This window comes from Anastrepha ludens, chromosome 2, assembly GCF_028408465.1.
Source record: "Anastrepha ludens isolate Willacy chromosome 2, idAnaLude1.1, whole genome shotgun sequence".
NCBI lineage: Eukaryota > Metazoa > Arthropoda > Insecta > Diptera > Tephritidae > Anastrepha > Anastrepha ludens.
The window spans coordinates 49172721-49192629 of NC_071498.1; the positions used below are offsets into that span (position 1 = coordinate 49172721).

At 35.6% G+C, this 19909-nt stretch overlaps 1 protein-coding gene and 2 non-coding genes across 3 annotated transcripts in view; 2 read left to right on the forward strand and 1 right to left on the reverse strand.

Moving 5' to 3' along the window:
* The window catches only part of LOC128870675 (serine-rich adhesin for platelets), an 85952-nt gene that overhangs the window by 49905 nt on the left and 16138 nt on the right, over positions 1-19909 (reverse strand). The window lies entirely within an intron of this gene.
* Trnap-ugg (transfer RNA proline (anticodon UGG)) lies at positions 1340-1411 on the forward strand. The gene has a single exon. It is a non-coding gene; the product is annotated as a tRNA-Pro (tRNA).
* Positions 7800-7871, forward strand: Trnap-ugg (transfer RNA proline (anticodon UGG)). Its single transcript has one exon. It is a non-coding gene; the product is annotated as a tRNA-Pro (tRNA).

The following is a 19909-nucleotide window of genomic DNA, read 5'->3' on the forward strand; positions in this document are numbered from 1 at the left end:
AAAGTCGACAGAAATTAAAAAATAAGCAGCAGATTCTTTTGATACTTTCAATATTTTTTGTTGAGTTTCCATTGTTGATTGAACTAGCGAGACTCGGCACCAAATTGACCGATTAGTACATAGAAAATGACATACATAGGGATACAAAACATATAAGCTATGCATGCTTGAGGAAATCGTAATGAAAGCAAACGAAAAATGGCGTAATGAAGTCAGCTGCAAAATCGCCCGTCGACTCGTGTGGCCGACTCTCAATGCCAAGTGCACAGAATCTCTGCTGAGCCAAAACAAACATAGTCTTAGCACACTGATTTCGGTCATAACAGGGCGCTGCCTAATAGGTAGGCACGCCCAAAGCATAGGTGTGCAAGCACATGACCTCTGTATAAGTTGTCTTGATGAGGAATAGGAAGAGACAATCTTGAACCTTCTGTGCAATTGTCCTGCTCTATCCAGACGGAGATTTGCTGTTCTTGGCAGACAATTTTTTGATGAATTGGATGATCTCAGTTCTGCAGAAATATGACATATTCTAAAATTTTTGAAAAGCATACACTGGTTTTAGGAGAAATAGGGAAAGCTCCCCCAGCGGTATCGCAATGGGATATGAGCCGAAGTGTGTCTCACAGGAAAACCGCTTGGTTGACCTAACCTAACCATTGCTGATCAATTGTTTATAACAAAGAAATTTCGATATTGCGTTATTTCCATTGTAAAAAATACACTGACACATCAGCTTTAAATGACTTGTAAAGGACAACTGAATTGGGGGATCGAAATCAAATTTTTCGTGTGTTGAAATGAAAGATGAAATTTTAAAATTGGGTATATATATATTTTTACTCCTCTACTATTTAATAGGCGTCGCTTTCAATACTCTTCAACTAACCAGTTTTTGTTTTAGCCTTTTGTCGAAAAAAAAGTAATTCGACTTAGTATCATACTTTCCACGTGTCAAGCACTAAATTTAATACTAATCAATGTTACCTACACCTCCAGCGTCTGCTTTATTAAAATTTTGGTAAAAAATATTATTTACTTTTATGAAAGATCAACATTTATTGAACTAAAAGCAAAAACTGCTGCAGTCAAACGTGCACGCGATTTGTCATAAGTATTTTAATATGCTGCATACTTTGGCTTTAAAGCATTGGGTTTAAAAGCAAAGCGGTAACAAAAAGTGAAAGGCCGCATGAACAACTATTGACCAATTTAGCCGGTTTCTTTTATTTTTACGAAGGCTATTCATAACAATTTAGATCTCGATTTATGCAAGTTTTCAAATAAGCACTACAAAAAAATAATAATGAAACACTATCAGCTGCATACCTTTTTAAGCGGCTCAATGGTCTAGGGGTATGATTCTCGCTTTGGGTGCGAGAGGTCCCGGGTTCAAATCCCGGTTGAGCCCGAACGAACTTTTTTGTTCAATTAAACACAGGGTGAAACAATCAAAAATAGTATTTATTATTGTATATATAAGTGGAAAAAAGTTTTCGACCGATTGCAGGAAATAAATACTCTAACGCTATTGTAATGGTGGGTGGGTAGTTGATGTCGGCGTTACCAGCGTTTTATACTTGTATAATCAAGACGCAATTTGCCGAATTCACATTGTTTGCCGTTTGTTTTCCAAACAAACAATAAAATATTGGCACATTAATGTTTAGTCAGACGTAAAATTACTTTTAAGTCTTTTTCCTTATGCACACAACAACAACGAACAGAAAGAAAGACGGCAGCAAAACGGTACCACCTTTCAAGTCATGGGTGCTTGTCTTGCGCCACTTTTCACTACTCACAGTTGCCGCCGCCGTTAAACGAAAAAAGTTTTAAAATAATGCAAAGAAATTTTCATATACATTTTTCCGGGCATTAATCCGCTTTGCTTGCCTGCGCGCCAAATACGATAGAGACTAAATGTGAGGGTTAGTGAGGTTTATTATTGTAATTGTTCTTGGTAGCGAAAATTTGTCTGCCAAAGTACTTTGCGCTCTTAGCACTTGATGAAGTTGTCTTATTTACTGTTATAAAAAAAAAAAAAAACTAAAAACAAAAACAAGTCAAAAAAAAAAAAGACTACAACAAATATTTTGAAGAAATTAAGCTATGGCTGAAATTTGCGATTTCCACTCAACAATCATTAATTTGAAACTGGATTTTAAGCTTTCCACTTTTTTATGTGTGCTCAACGTGCACACTTCAATTGATTCGCGGGCACTGTAAGTGTGGCAACATCTTCTCATCGCCTACTTATTTTGTCACCATTGAGCCCAATCATCATAATTTGTTGCTCATTTATCGGCAAACAATATCTCGATTGCTGACTGCCACTGTCACCCTAGTGAGACAGCAACTTCCTCTACGTACAGTCAGCCAGCCATGCAATGCACTTTGTTTCTTCTATCGTTCTCTCACTTCATTAGAAGTCTCCACCAAAGCTGTCATAATGCTCAATAATGAAAAATGGAAATTTTATCATAAATTGACAAATACTTATTTAATCATATCCATGGAGTGCTAAGAGTGGAAATGGGATGGTTGGTGAGCGCGAATGATTTCATCGAATTTGTCTAGTGAAATTTCTATGCTGGCGTTTTATCAGCTGTCTCCGATGCTAATATCTTTGGTGATGGCACTGCTTGTGGCGCACAATCAACCGTTGCAGGAGACAATAATAAAAGTTTATGTAAGTGTTTCAAATTTAATTAAAAAAATAAACTTTCAATTGCCAGATGCGTATAAGCGGATTTGGCGAGCTTTTTGACGCCTGGCCATGATTAGGCGACAAAACAGTAAATTGGAATTTGTATTGTTTTTAAGGACTATGGATGCCATTAAATTGTGAATATCTAAAATTTCTGTGCTAATTAAGTTGATTAAGTTAGCAGCGACTTATAATTGACTTATTTAATTGAAGGAGAAAAAATAATCACAATAAATTTATTAAGTTTTGCTAAAGATTTAATAAATAAATAAATTTCTTAAAGATTTTTATTCAAAAATTAATTAGTTAATAAAGTAACTTATTTTAAATCAGCTAAGCTATTTTCATGGCAATAAGTAAAAAAAGTTAAGTTTCATTAAAAGGGGTCTTCTTACTATAAAATTTTATTATTACTTAGTTAATTAATATCAGTTTGTGTGTCAAACTGGCGCCGGTTAGCTTGAGAAAGAAAAAAATGGCTGGAACGCTTTTTTAAACTTGGCCAAAATCGCTTAAGAGGTCATCGAGAAGAAGAATTTATTAAAGTGGAGTAAGTGGATTGTTTTTAAATTCAAAAAATATATAACTCGCATAAATTACCGCGCATTCATTTAAATCTAATTTACAGTGAGTGTCAAAACATATTAATTACTTTGAAAATTTGAAACTCGTAAAAAAATAAATTTGAATGACAGTTATTTTTCCAAAATAATAATAATATTATATAAGGTTCGACCACGACCGTTTGCGCTTCACGTTGTCGTAAGTGACCCACTTTTTATCGCCAGTCACCATCCGCTTCAAAAACGGGTCGATTTTGTTGCGATTCAGAAGCGATTCGCATGCATCCATACGGGCAAAAATGTTTTTTTGCGTTAAGTCGTGTGTCACCCATACATCGAGCTTCTTTTTGAATCCAAGCTTCTTCAAATGGTTTATAACGGTTTGATGACTCATGCCCAGCTCACGCCCAGCTACGGCTGCTACTATGCCGGTCTCTTTCGATCAATTCAGCGATTTTATCGCAATTTGACGACAGGCCTTCCGGACCGTGGCGCATCTTCGATCACCTCTACACCAGAACGAAAACGTTGAAACCATCGTTGTGCGGTGGAAATGGAAACTGTGATGGAAATACCGCAAGACTTTTTTGACAACCTTATATTTCATATTTATTCTGTGCCTTTCGTTTTATAAGCAGTGAACCGAACAAAACATGTAAATTAGGATAAGATGGTTGTCACTCTTCATAAGGGTGTAGAGGGAGTCCACTTAGACCTGAAGGCCCATTGTGATACCACTGGTTTGGACTAAAGTTCCCCTTCTAATTCCCAATGATCACTACATTCACCACTTCGTTTCTCGGATAAACGATAAAATACTGTGAATGACTGTAAATTCCAAGTCCGCTAGACATCAAAAGAAGTAAGAGTTTAGACAGCGATTTCGCGTTTTACCAAGAGCGGGACAGTGCCAGAGAAAGTGTTCAACGCTCTTCACCTCCGCTTCGCTTCTGCAGCTGCGACAGAAACAAGTTTAGGGAAACTCTATATGTTTCTTGGTGATGATACCAACCATCGTACTAATGGAAGGCCGGTCTATATTGATGAGGCATATAGTTTTGTACTCATTCATGATATACACGTATCCCGTGTAGAGCTAGCTACCTCACCATAGCCATATGATAAGCTCAGGTATTCGGATGCGGTTGAAAGGGAAGTCAAGCTCTCCCCTGACTACGTAGCCCCGAGTGTATCTTCAGCGAGTTTAGAATCCTAATTGTCGCTTGACAGTCGGAGTAAAGGATTAAGTAAAAATTCTTGTTTGATTGTTTGAGGGTATCTTATCAGGAAAATTCACATCTCCAGAACGTTAAAATAATTCGTGATAGAAGACTGAGCAACGCTTAATATTTTGTTTGATTTCTTGGCTTTGTTTGAAAAATTCATTGATAAAAGGTGGATTATAGATCGATTAATTGCAAATGGCTCGTCTAAGTTTTGTAGTAGCAAATCAACCTAATTTTTCAGCACACTTCCAATGGCTGTCGGCATAAATCGGTCATTAATTGTACAAAAAAGTCTTATTGCACTTTGTCAAATTGCAGCTCCGCATCACCAAACGGGTGATTTAACGATTATGAACCTAGTGCAGATCAAATACTTCAATATGCAGCAAAAAAAAAAATATTTAGCACTCGGGTTAGAGAACGGCACGTGGCGATTTTAAAAGTCAAGCACACCCCCGATTTTTGATATGTTTTTGACTCAGGCTCAGGCACGCTCCCGATGTCTCGTTTTAAATCACGGATCCATATCTCAAGAACAGTTAATCTGCGGACCCATGTTTACTAAATTCTTTTGCTTCCTTTGATCCATACTATTACATCCTTAAGCCTTTCGCGGACAAACCGGCAAACGCCGTCAAATTTGTGTAGACACATAGGGGCAGGACTGCCACCGAAACTTCATAAAGCGAAAGGGTTAATTATTAAAAAAAATGTTTATCACCCTGTATTATATACTTAAAAAAAATTCGTCTAGATATTAAAGCTACTATCTATTTGAAATAAAATCGAGAATACTATTTTTTCAAAACCGACTTTCTTTTGGAATTCGTCCTCGCACGGAAAATATTCTTTCAGAGCTAGGTGATGTGTTTAAAATTTCCTTCAGCCGAAGGCATCTATCGCTAGCGCTGCGAGTTGTATTGAATTTGTAGAATATTTATTTATTGTACAAACTAATTTAAAAAAAAAATAAATAAAAATAAATAAATAATAAGATTTGACTTGAAATATTTCTTAAGAGTGGCAAGTTTCCTCGCTTTGTTCCAAAAATTTTAAGCATCCCACTTTTTATTTTCTGATTTTTCTTAAATAAATCCTTAATTACACATTAATGGATTCAAAAAAGGTTCTTCAGCTTCATCTGTTGTTTATTTAAATTCATCAAAAATTGCATGCTTTTTTGCTATTTTCAAGACAGGAGATCGTCATCAGATGCATTTGCCTCACAGTGTTTTTGTAGTTTTTTGTACCACAAAATGTATTCATGGTTAAGGGATTTTTACAATGTTTTTCGTGATACATTTTTTCTTTAATTATTTATAAAAAATAATATTCATTTTATAACAAATATGTTATAAACAAATTAAAGTTTCAAACTTTGCCAGAAATTCTCAAAAATTTAACAAAATTGTCATCAAAATTTTCAACTTTTTAATTGGAATCTTTAGAAAACTTCTGGCTGTGCAGTTTTATAGTCCAATTGAATGAACTGGTGTGTAAGTTTGAATTCGCTCAAAATTTGGGTTGAAATTACCAGAAAAATTTCAGTCAAGCACAAAAATTACGTATTTTGCCCATCTACAGGGACCGGTACTCGAAGTGTAACCAACTTCAGACCGCTCGCGCAGCTGTCTGTTAGTTGACTAAATGACAGTTCAGAGTATTGTTTACGAGCCCGTGGAGGCATTTTGCCGAGAGCAAACGGGGAAAAAGTAAATCAGTAATGGATTTCAAACGTAATCGTGTGATTGCATTATATTTGGCTGGAAAATACAACCAGTAATTGTTCGAGAGCTTGAGCACCGTAAAGTAAATAAAGTTTTTGTTTATCGCACCAATACTCGTTACAGTGGAACTGGTAGCATTGTGAAACGTCATGGAGGAGGTCATGAAAGGACTGCAACGTCACGTGAAATGGTTCAAAAAGTAAAGAACCGACTTGAGCGAAATCCCTGACGAAGTGCCAATCAAATGGCGAAAGAACTGAAAATATTTGACCGTAGCATCCTCCGTATACTGAAAAATGATCCCAAAGACAAGCTTTACAAGATCCAAAGGCGCATGATCTCACACCAAAGCAGCAGCAAGTCAGGCTTGAGAGAGCGAAGGAGTTGTTTCGCTTGGCTGAAAGAGGTCAATTTCCGAACATTGTGTTTTCTGAGGAGAAAATTTTTCAAATTGAGCAATTCGTAAACTCCCAAAATGATAAGGTTTATTTGACAGACCGTTCATATGAGATTTTGAGTCATCGATTGACCAGCAGAAGCAGCACCCGCCACAGGTAATGACCACATTTCAGTAGCGGACCATGGACATTTCAATGGGACTCGGCATCGTCTCACAAAGCTCCAGTGAACCAAGGATGTCTAAAAAAACAACGTTCTGAACTTCATAACGACAATGGCTCTCAAATTCACCAGACGCGCATCCGATGGATTATTCTCTTTAGGCCATTTTGGAGAGCAAAGTCCGAACCTAATGATTAACCAGTTTCGATGCGCTGAAGAAAGCCATTGATTCTTAATTTTGCAGTATTTTCACACATTTTTTACTTTGAATTGAATAAAAGTAATTTTCCAAACTAAATTTATGTCCTTTGTTGTTGGTTACACTTCGAGTGCCGGACCCTGTATAATTAGTATGTAACGCTTTAGTCCTGCCATAAGTTCTGTTATAGATATGATCCTTTTTTAATGAAGTTAGTTTTACTTAATTATAAAAATATTAAACAACAATTTTAAATTATGATTCGAAAAAGCAACGAAGGAAAAATGGCCCAACCGCATTTTTAAAAAAAGAATTTTAAATTTTTTGCGTTTTTTACTTATTTAAAAATCTCTTATATTGTATTTTCTACAAAAGTGTAGGAATGAAATTGGTAGACCATTCCTCACCGCCGCGGTAAAAGCTGCTAACACCTTTTAGTAAAATTTTACAGTAGAGCCAGAAAACATCATTAAGTAATAACTGCGAACTACCGTTAAAGCTTGAAAATACGCTTTTTTACTATTTTTATTGACCTTGGAAAATATAGATTTTTTCACTCACGTTTTAAGTTATAAATGAACAAGAAATTTGTTATTTTGACCGAAAAGTGGCGTTAGCAGTTTTGCCGCGGCGACGACGATATCTGCTTATAGACCGAATTGTTGTCACTATAAACAGAGACAATAATGTGCGAGATAATTTGTACTTCAGCAAAAACATGCAAATGATTATACCAATCAGAAATATGTAGATACAACAACAATGCGCACATATGTATGTGTATCATGTATAAGTTTAAAAATTGGGAAGATAAGCGGCTCAATGGTCTAGGGGTATGATTCTCGCTTTGGGTGCGAGAGGTCCCGGGTTCAAATCCCGGTTGAGCCCGAACGAACTTTTTAGAAAAAATTTTAAAAATTTTATCTTCACTAAAATATAGTGAAGAGCAACGAAATAAATTCTTTTACTTTAGTAAAATTTTTTTTAACTTTGGTCTGGCACGCAAGTAATAATGCAGCAAATAGGTAGTTGACAAAAGTAAGAAATTTGGACACCCTGTTATGCTGACATCTGATATATTAGTATAGTAGTTCAATAGCGCTACTTTTGACAGATGTTATGATGTTAAATTTTTCTGAAACAATTTCGTTTGCAAAATGGAAAAAATATGGATATTTTCGGACGTTGGCTCAACGGAGCCAGGAATAAAAAAAATGTATCGAAAAATTTAGTGGACTGACTCGATATTCGAGTATATATATATGTATATAATTGAGAGAAAGAAAACTTTTTTTATCGTTTGGTGTTTCATGGACTGGCTGGATACAGGACATAAAAACACCAATGTACGTTCATCATTTCCGTTTGGTGATCTCGAGGTGTCATTACCCATTTTTTTTCGAAGATACAGCTGGAAAGGAGCTTAACGTCAACGGATTGTGATATACATTTTATAAATTTTTTGTTGTGAATGTTAATTTTTTTGTCTAACAAAAGCCATATAAAGCCATCAACCTTTAGACAATAATTAGAAAAATTCCAAAAAATTTTCATACCAATTCCATGGTTTTTAATAAGAATATCTAGAAAAAAGTATAATGAAGTGCAAATTTGAAGTTGCTAAAAAAAACCCTGGTTGATTTTTTATAATTTTTTTCTTGACGGTGTTGCGCATTTTCTTCATGTAAAAACAAAATATCGTGCTTTTCTTCGTCCACGAGCGTCCAATGAGCATTTAAAAAAGATCGAAGAAAAATAGTTAGAACTGGTGTCAGACTGCTGTTGAGGTGCTCTCGTTTTATCACGGGATGTCGAAAAAGGTAAATATTTTTGTGCCGTATTATTGATGGAATGCAAGCGAAGGCGGACGAACTAGTCGTGACTTGTTTTGAAAACGATTACGCAGAAATTTCAATGCTTCACCAACAAATGCTTGAGGATAATATGCAGAATATTTTGGCCCAACACAATAAGTAATGAAGAACTCTGAACACCACCGAACGAGGAGCCCATCTTACGCCAGCTAACATGCAGGAAATGAAGTTGGATAGGCCACGCTCTTAGAAAACCGCGCCACAGCATCACAAAAATGGCCCTAGATTGGAACCAGAAGCCGCGGCCGTCCAAAGAATATCTGGAAAAGATCCCTCCTGCTTGATTTATCCTCCATAATATAAGCTGGAACAATGCTAAGACGATAACATCTAACCCCTTACGAAATTCCTGGGAAGAATAATTTTACGTTATGTATTCAGAAGCAATTTGGGCGCTAAGTCACCAATTCAAAGTCTTTGGGCTATTTCTGTGGGATCATCTCAAAGATAGGGTTTATGTGAATAAATCAGAAATAGTTGAATATTTTTTACTTTATTACACTCGGTGCGAAATTGCCTAGGTATAGCCCGTATTATGCCTAAATGCCATCGAAAATTTCATCAAAATGATTAAAATTCCCAAGCGAATACGAGCGAGATATTTGGAAAATATTATTTATAAATTGTGGACCCTTCCCTTTTATTATAAACAATAGACTCTTAAGACTCTTTATTTCTCGCTGAGTAATTTATTTATTATTTTCAATGGTTAGTGAAATATCAAATTTTAGGCATTTTCGAAAATTATCGTTACGATGGTTGCCTTTTAACAGGCTCGCCTTTGATTTTTATCGCAAAACTTGGTATTTTGGATCATACATTAACAACGTTCTCACCTACCAGCCTTATTTGTTATGATACTTTTTCAGTGAGTTGAAAAACTCGTCTGGCCCAAAAGACGGAAAATTTGCGAGTGATGATTTAATACGATTTTCGACATGGATTATCGAGAGTGGAGTGCATTGATCTATCTACATTTGGTGTTGAAGCACCACATTTAGCCACTGTGAGACGCTGGTGCATTTGAGTTCCAACGTGGCTGTCGATACTTGCAGGATGAATTTCGTGAACGCCGTCCAAAAACGCTTGTTGTGCCAGAAAAAACCGATACTGTGCGTCTATTTATAAGACAAGATCGTCATGTGACATATAGAGACATCCTTGGGCTAATTAGTGGGACTAGCATACTTTCAATATTGCATGAACATTTGGTCCTTAAGATTTGTTCTCGTTGCATAGCGCACAATTTGATAATTGCACAAAGGACTTATATCGATTGGTGTAAATAAATGCAACCGCGTGTGGTTCAAAATGCATCTATTATCTCGTAACAGATGACGAATTTTGGATTTATGCATATGAGCAGGAAATAAAGCAACACCTCAAAGTAAATGGTCGTCGTGTTGCTTTCAGAAAATCTGGTCATGTCGCAACTGTACCACTATAGAAACTTAAAACAGTCAATGCTGAGTGGTACGCAAAGATTTTTTTGCCAAATGTTAACGGAAGTAAAGAAAACCAACCGCCGCAGACGAATCGTCCTTCATCAAGACAAAGCGAGGTCTCACATATCGGTTCACACAAGAGAGTTTTTGAGCACTCAAAATATCGAATTACTGGGACATCTGCTTCACAGCTCCGTTTTTAGCATCTAATGATTTATTTTTGTTAGGCTTTAATGCTGGTTTTGAATACATCAACTTCTGAATGGCAAAAGAGCTTTGGAAATTAGTTCAAGCGAATGCAGAAGTGTATTGATTTCCAAGGACAATATTTTGGAACACAATAAACTCCTTTATAATTATTATTTTACTGTGTTTTCATTATTGGGTGCAGACAATTTATAAATGACAACCCTCGTATATGGAATCGTGTTACTTCCCGATTTTCAACGTATCTTTTTTTTGCCTTAGATATTTTAACTTTTACTTGTGTAAATATAAATGCATACACATATGAAATACAATACCATTGAATAGGTACGCTGCCTGTATCTATCGATTTCCTTGTGCTGCTCAGAAAAAATGTAAGCTATAATGAAATTTTACTTTTTCTACAAATGGCATGACTGCTGCGGTGTGTAATTTTTTATGACCACTAAAATAAGTACTTTGCGGATAACTTTAATTAAGTGATTTAAGTGACTTTAATTAAGTGAAAAATATTTTATATAACATAGGCAGCGTTCAGCTAATTCAGCTCGTTCATTACAAATAAGTAATAATTAACATGAATTTTTGTAGCAGTGAACAGTTGTGGTGGGGAGGCTTGTTGACAATCTTCGAAAAGAAAACAAAATTGGTACAAATTTATCGCAGAGTCACTTGGACGGTCCAAAAATTTTGTTGTAAATGCCATTCAGCCCAAAAAATCCATAAAAGGACGTGATGGCAAAAGGATAACGACTTGCACTACTGATAATTTAATTTGTTCCACTTGTCAAGGGGATATTTTTAAGACCTCAAAGGCCATTGCCAATAAACCAACAAAGTAGTATCAAGGAGAACTGTATGGCGTCGATTGTACAACATGAACCTGCCAGGCAGAATAGCTCGTAAAGTTCCTCTGTTACAACAAACAATTCCAAGGAAGAGGAAAAGTTTTGGTGTGAACCAGAGAGTATGAAAAATTGGTATCACCTGCTTTGGAACGATGAAATAAAAATTAATTTAATTGGAAATAATGGAAGGAGAAAAATCAGATGCCCTAAAGAACAAGAGTTTTCACTGCGATAAAAAAAAATTGAAGCACGGTGGCGGCAACATAATTATTTGGGATGATTCTCTTGGTATGGAGTAGGATCTATTCACCTCTTAACCAATAAAATGGACAAATTTATTTAGAAGGACATATTTCAAGAAGTAATACTAGAATTTACCGAGGAGAATATGCCACTTCAGTGCCTTTTATGCAAGATAGCTCGATCTTTCGCTCTTCAATGTTAGGACGTGAATGGGTTTTACAAAATAATGTTAAACTTATGGATTGGCCAAACCTTTCACCCGACCTAAACGCTATTGAAAACCTTTGGAAAGATTCAAAGAAGCAAATCGGGAACGTAACAGCCAAAAATAAGAAGCATTTATGGCAAAAAATCAAAGAACAATATCACAGAAACCTGTCGTAGGACTATCAATTCTATGACAAATCAAATACACAAAGTAAGTGACAATCATGGTGGACACAGGGGTTTTTGATTAAACTTTTCACAGCATTTTTAGTAAAATCACTAAGTTTTTTTTGTATAGTATCTATACTTCTATTTCTTTTTTTCTATTTCACATACAAACTTGCATTTTTCTTATGAACGTGGGGGTACCAACTTTAATGAATGTTTTTAAAATTATTTATATGAGACAACTAGCAGCTGGAGCTATCGACTTGTACTTAATTAAAATAAGAATAACTACTTCCAAAAGGACCTTAAGCATGTGCAACCGTATCACTCGCTTGCTGGCAGAACATCATAACTCAAAAAATCAAATTTCAAGAAAAATGGATTAAAGTTTTCAATTTACTATTTTTATCCTAAAGTAAAAGTAAAGACACATTTCCTTCCAATGAGACACTGTTAAAATATATCGGCATAATTTTTTTAAACAGCATAAAGAAGAGCTGATATAAGAAAATATTTTTTTTTTTGATTATGGCACTCTTGCAGCAAATGAGAGATATACATTTTGATTTTATCAACTACGCTCACCTTTCACTTTTATTATATTTTTCTGTATTGGAAACAGATAACCTTTGTTCACACATTAACTTTTTAGATTTTTAAATTCACATCAATTAGTTTTACTTGTTAATATTTTTAGTTTTTTTCGACAAAAATTTCGCATTACAAAGCACTTTTACTTATTTATTTATTTTTTTATAATTTTATTGCATTCGTTTCAACTTAAAGTGATGTTTTTAAGTTCACTTTCGCTTCAAAAAAATTACTACCGCAACTATGTTGCCTTTTTAATTTACATAAAATACAGTCTTCAATTTTGAAAATCGGTCATTTAAGCCAATTAGCATTATTTGTTAGTCCTTTGGGTTTTCTTCACAAAAATTTCCAATTACAAAGCACTTTTACTTATATATTTACTTTTTTTATAATTTTTGCTCCATTGCTTTCAAGTTCACCATTCAAATGCTAACATTTTTTTGCGTTTACTTTCGTTTTAAACTAAATTACTGACGCAACTATGTTGCCTTTTTTAATTTCGATAAAATACAGTCTTCAATTTTTGAAAATCAGTCATTTATGCCAATTAGTTGCAATCAAATTGCGTTACAATAAACTTAAAATATCATCACAGCTGACACTCAATCAATGATCGATACTCTTTTACACAAGTTTAGCGAAAAGGTATATTCCAAAAAAAAAAAAAAATTCAGACACACACCACGAAAAAGGCCACCACACTAAAAACGCTTAATTATTTATGACTCACATTAACTTCCGGCAACAAAATGGCCAAATAAAAGCACACCACACAACACAAAAAATTAACACCCACTTAAATATCCATTAACCAGTTCACGTTTCGTCGCGCTGTTGGACCAAACACACATCATCCATACCATAGTGGATGTGGAAAAAGAAACGCGTGTGAATTTGTTGCGTCGCGTTGATATCAAAGCCGGAAACGGCCATACACACTGATTAGGTTGATGTTGACATCGAAGCAACCGAAACTGTGGGCCAGCAGGGGAAAAAATTACTACCCATGTTTTAGGCCGTTGGAAAAAATGTCGTGCCGACTTTGAGGATGTGAAAGCATCCGTGAACCGATGCGACACGCGCTCAAACAGCACCGACGGTGATAATAACGACCGATTTGGGAGCTGTCGTGCGATGAAATGCCAATTCACCGAACGCCACACGCTGGCCGGACCCACGAAAAGCCTGCAGACAACAACCAAAGTATCTCTGGGTATGAAGGTAGCCACTTAGCAGCAGCAGCAGCAGCAGCAACAGCAGGATACCCGCATAAACAAAGCTACAAACATACATTCATATATAGCATAGTTATAGGGGCGAGGCAGCCGTACCAACAGCGAACTCTGTTTAAACACAATAGCACACAACAACAAAAAGATAAACAGAGCAACAAAAAAGAAAAGATATAATTTTGCATTCGCATATAACACTGAGAACGACCAACCCTCGGTAAAGACGAGTCACATACGAAGGAAACAAAAATCAAAAACTACATAAATAAATACAAAACAAAACTCCCAAAATCAAAACAAAACGAAACAATAGAATAAAAAAACAACATAAACTCATGCTAGAAAAAAGAAAAACAAAACCATAGCATAGTGGGTGGGTCTGCGGTGAATACTGAGCGCAAAATTCTGCACCAGTGAGAATCAAATAATACAAGTATGTAAAGTGCAAGAGTGTGTAGCAAGGAGAGTGTCGGGTGAAAAATCGAGTCAGCATCAGTATCACGTGGTGTTGATCCAATTAAAACCTAAAGTAAGTGTAACTTTGTTATTGTAATCGAATTGTGCGGCAGCACGTGCTTTACACGTTTCGTAAAATGACACGAGTTGGCATCAGAGAGCGCATTCGGTGCCAAAGAGCGTAAAATTACAACGCGCCAAATTATTATGAATGAAATTCGCTTCAAATGTTCTGGTGCGCATGCCTTTGAGCGCTCAGGCAGATGAAATCTACTCAAGTACTTTACGATTATTTGGTGGTTTCAGTCTGAGTAGGATATTGAATCCGAATAGTCACACCGAATATTTTTTGCAATTTTTCTGTTTTGTGTGAGCAATATAAAACGTAAAATCCTAATGGCAAATTATTTTTTTTAGCAGTTTCATTTTTTTTTTATTCATATTAAATTGGAGGAAATTCAATGCAATTAAAAAAAACATAGCATACAAATATTTTCTTAAAAATTAGTATCTCGTTAAAAAAGTGTTTTTAGACTATTTATTGTCTATCCAATTTGGGTGCTCCTAGGCTTGAAATTTTCGTAATAAAATTCTCTTTTATTTTAAATGTTTAATTATATTTCTTACAAAGTTTTTAAACTGAAAAAAAAATAAAAAATAAAAATACAAAAAATTCGAAAAAGCTAGAAAGTATCACACGCATCAGCTACTGGAAAAAATGCCCAATTGACTCAACATTAAAAAACCAAATTTAAGCAAAAAAAATTAAAAAGTAAGGCAGTTTTGTATATTTATAGATAAAGAATATCAAAATACATTGAAGAAAAAATTCATTGTGCTTCACATTTTCGGTACAAAATGATGCGATATTGAACTGATGCCTATCAAACACACGTAACTCGAAAAGTACTATTCCCATAAAAAAATAACAATATCAGTTACCAATTTATTCGCTTTTCTGGGGTTTAAAAAATATTAATAATAATTTAACTCATTTCCGTGTTCAACGTCCCCAAATTAGTCTAAAAATAGTTTAACGAAGAACTTTTTTCGTGTAGACTAGTGTAATCAATTTGTTATACAAGAAGGTGTTTAATAATTTTCAATTATATAATATTGCAGTCACCAGCTTTATTCTGCGCTGTTGTATACGAGTTTTCGATTTTTTTTTTAAATACTTTTTTTTCCATAAAATATGAAATAGCTAGGAAGAGGATAAAATCGATAAAAAAAATCAGAAAAAAATATTTGTGAATATAATGTCAGAGTAACAAAGTTGATGTACAAAACTGATCCCTAATTATTATCTGAATGGGTCACAAAATCCATATAATGCAAAGATTCAAATTTTGTAAATTTTTTTTCAAGTTTTTTAATCAGAATTTTTAGAATTTTTCTGCGTGTTCAGTTTTATAGCCTATTGAATTTGAGTATAATTAAGTGCAGGTCGCAAGCGACTTAAAAATACCATTAATTTTTGATATTTTTTTTTGCTGAGGTGTCACGCTTTTCTTTCCACACAAAGTACATGCCCGGACGTTTGCACGGCTCTCCATTAACCCATCCAAAACAACACTTGTACCGTTTACTAGGAGAAGGAACATAAATCTCAAATTTCCGACCCTTAATGGAACAACACTTCAACTCTCGACAGAAGCGAACTATCTTGGAATTCCCATATTGAGAGAGTTACTTCAAAAGCCACAAGGGCATTCTTTGCCTGCACAAGGCTTTTTGGTAAGACATGGGGACTAAACCCTAGAATGACCTTCTGGACATTCACCACAGTTGTGAAACCCATAGTCACTTATGCATCCTTAGCATGGTGGCCAAAGGTCAAGCAAAGAAAGGCACCAAACGAATTAAACAAACTGCATCGCCTGATATGTGTTGGTATTACAGGGGCTATGAAAACATGTCCCACGGATGCATTGGGTGTGCTCCTGAACATACCACCGCTTCCAATTCTAATTGAAAGGGAAGCTCGCTCGAGTGCCTTAAGATTAAAAGGTATATCTGAACTTAAAAGTGGGGATATGAAAGGACATTTAAAGATCTTGGAAGACTTCCTACATAGTCCCATTCTTCATGGGGATGATATACTATCACCCAAACCAATACTCTTCAAGAACTTCCAAGTTATAATTAATGAACGAACAGACTGGAGAACTACCTCTATTACTTTCAAACCTGGCTCCCAGCTATGGTTTACTGATGGGTCCAAATTGGAAAATGGTGGAACAGGGGCAGGAATCAATGGGCCCAAATTCAAAAAATCAATTCCGATGGGATCCTACCCAACAATATTCCAGGCAGAAATACATGCCATTGAAATATGTCTGAGAGAATGCCTTAGAAGGAAAATGAGAGGTACTCACATCTACATACTTTCAGATAGCCAAGCGGCTCTAAAAGCCCTTCTATCAACAACTATCACCTCCAAATTGGTAAATGATTGCCTAAACCTTCTAAACACGTTAGGGAACCTCAACATAGTAACAATATGCTGGATTCCGGGACATGAAGGACATGAGGGAAATGAAATGGCGGATGACCTTGCAAAACAAGGAGCAAATATGCAACTTACTGGTCCTGAGCCTTTCTGTGGACTCACAAAAGGACACATTAATGAATTCCTTAGAAAATGGGAAGAAAGAAAACTTGCCGCACACTGGCTAAACTGTGCCGGTCAGCGTCAAGCCAAACTATTCCTAAGTCCCAACAAAGGAATATCTGACAAACTTCTCTCACTAAACAGAGTAGATTTGCGTCTTTTAACAGGATATCTTAAAGGTCACTGCAGCCTGAGGGATCATCTATCTGAGGCCAATGTCTGCCGCTTTAGCGAAATGGACATAGAAAGCTCAGAACATGTGCTTTGTGAATGTCCTGCGTTGGGCAGACAGAGCTTCATCACCTTGGTGGTATCGTAGTATCTCCATGCAATCTTTGGAACAACAAACCCAAAATTGTGCTAAAATTTTTAAAAAGCCTAAAACTCTAGGGTTACAAAATAGGCCTTTCACAATAGATCAGCTCTGGTCGCAGTGCGTAATGGCCTTCTAATAAGAATAATAACTAAAACGAATACGCCAAATAAAATCCGACTCATCTGAAGAAAGTTCAGGCGAGAATCGTTACATGGGAGTATTGAAGCAGAGACGGTTGATTTGAAGATTCACAAATTAACAGAAGATGGAAAGTAGGTTGCGGGAGTCAAATTCGAAAAGTACAACAAGAAAACGTAGATGAAATAAGAGAAACATGTGGCTACTGCGCCTATAATACCAATTTTTTTGGAGGAAATTACCACAGAGTTGAGTCTTTATTAGACCAGTAATATTAGGCTTTACATAGAGCGCACCTATATGGAGTTGAAGCTGACAATTCCGAAAATCCTGCTCCAACTTCACGTTGTTGCCCAACATATATTTGTAAACTTAACTCACCCAATTATTATATAAAATAAAGCAACATTTATCCAAATTATCTATTATCTTGTGCTTAATATTTCTTTAACTACAAGCATGTAAATGAATTATTGCATATGTTTTCTTGTAAAATTAAATATTAAAAAATATCTAGCGAAATTTTGCTTGCTTTTAATCAGAAGCGAACTCTTACATGCTAAATATTCCCCTCCTGGAGCCAAAGGCACTCGCTAAAAGGGAGTTCATTTGACAAAATGACTTTACCCAAAAATGTTAAACCGAAAAGCCAAAGTTCGATCGCTGTCTAGTAATGTCCGAAAAAAAATTATTACACGCCCGCTCTATGTAAAGTATTGCCTTACAGTGCAATTTCAATACAACTAAAGGTCTGAAAAAAGGATGGTTTGTAATGCTCTGAAATATTTTTCGAAGTATTAAACTGTAGAAACTAATAAAACTGTGCAAAGTGAAAATGCCCGAAAAACTAGCAATTTTTGTAAAGTCCTTTCATTTTGAGAAACCTGTAACGTAAAGAGCTGGTGCACTTCGAGGATGAGGCAGGGATTGAAATTCACGCCAGCCTATCCCGCAAGAAACCAATAGTTACTGCATCCCCGTTTTGATAAAGGCAGACTCTTGTAACGAGATGGTCTTATTGGAAAGAGCTTCTTGATGCATCGTCGAAGAGAATTTTCTCGAGAGCATATCTCATTCACTCAGAGTTAATGTCGATATGATTTATTAGGGATGAAACAAAGATAAATAGTGTGGGACCAGATGGTAGGAAGGAAGGATGTGTGTGGGCTCAAAGTAGCAGCATTCGGTTCCAAGTATGTCTCCCCACTAGTAAAGCATGGAGATGGGGCAATAAGAGTTTGAAATTCTAATGAGAATTTGTTGAATTTTTTAAAATTTTGTACAAAACTTGAAACTATGAGTTATGTGGTTTTTATTGTAGTACGAACTATATTTTTACAAAAAATTAAAAAAATTAAATAAAAAATAATTAGTCAAAACTTACAACATGTCGCGCAGCTATTATTGTGAACTCTGGTATATGTAGCCTAACAAAGTCTGAAATTAATAAAACTTTTCCTTATCGGTAACAAATTTTAAAGCAAAAGATGCTAAGCAATGAGATTGGCGTGGATTTTTCAACGGGTGTATGTATTTAAATTTGAAAATGTTAATGCTTTCCTTTTCTTTCGTTCTTTTTGATCACATTTTAATTTTGCCTTTAAGGCACTGTAACACCCTGCACTTACTAAAAAATTAATAAAAACTGCAGCATTTAAGAGTGTAAAATTTGGGCTCAACCAGATTACCACTACATTTATAAGTAGTATAACTCCCATACTACGATCTCTGACCGCAAGTTTACCATTCTCAGCAACTTTGTTGCCAAAACCAATAAATTCTGCAAAACTTGATGCCCCTTTTGTTGTTTTTCTTCAACTTCAGCGAGTTGACACAAGAAATGCATATTTAGTCAAGTGTTAATAATGCCGTCCCAAATGAATTTAGAAGCGTCAACTAACGCGAGCTAAAACTGAAGAAGGTAGATATGCGTTTTTTGCGCGCTCTTTGTGGGCATAAACCGAATTTTTTTCCTGTGCTGTGCATACATACTGGCTTAAGGATAAGTTTTATGCTGCCTTTGTTTTTTCTAGTATTACTGAGGGGTGCAAATCTTTTATTTTTTCATATTTTTCTCGATTGAAGGTGAAAGTTTGCGCAGCTGATAATTTTGTTATTCAAAATGGTGTCTTCCTGCTGTCGTCTTGAATATTTCTTTATTTGCTTGCTGCTGCTGTTGAGGTACGAAGTAGGCAAGAAGTCCTTTAAACTTTGAGTATGAGTTATGCGCTGACAGTAAATTGCAGCGGACCGACAGTTACATATGTACAGTGGAATAGAAAACTCTGCATACCCCCAGTGATTACTTGCTCTGAGTAATTCGTAGGCATTAACTTGGCGCTTTAAATTCATATAAAATAAATTAATTTAAAAAATATTTTGTAATTGGTAGCAACGGCTTACTTTGATCAAATATGAAGGCCCATCCGGATACCACAGCTAGATTCGTTAATATTTTGCTCAACGAATTAGTGCCCTTAGTGAGTCTCTTTAGGCATTTTTAATTGATCCGCCGCCTGATTTAGGTCGCATAAAAATGGCGTTTGCAGATCTTGCCACCTACTGCTCTTGCACAGTGCAAGAC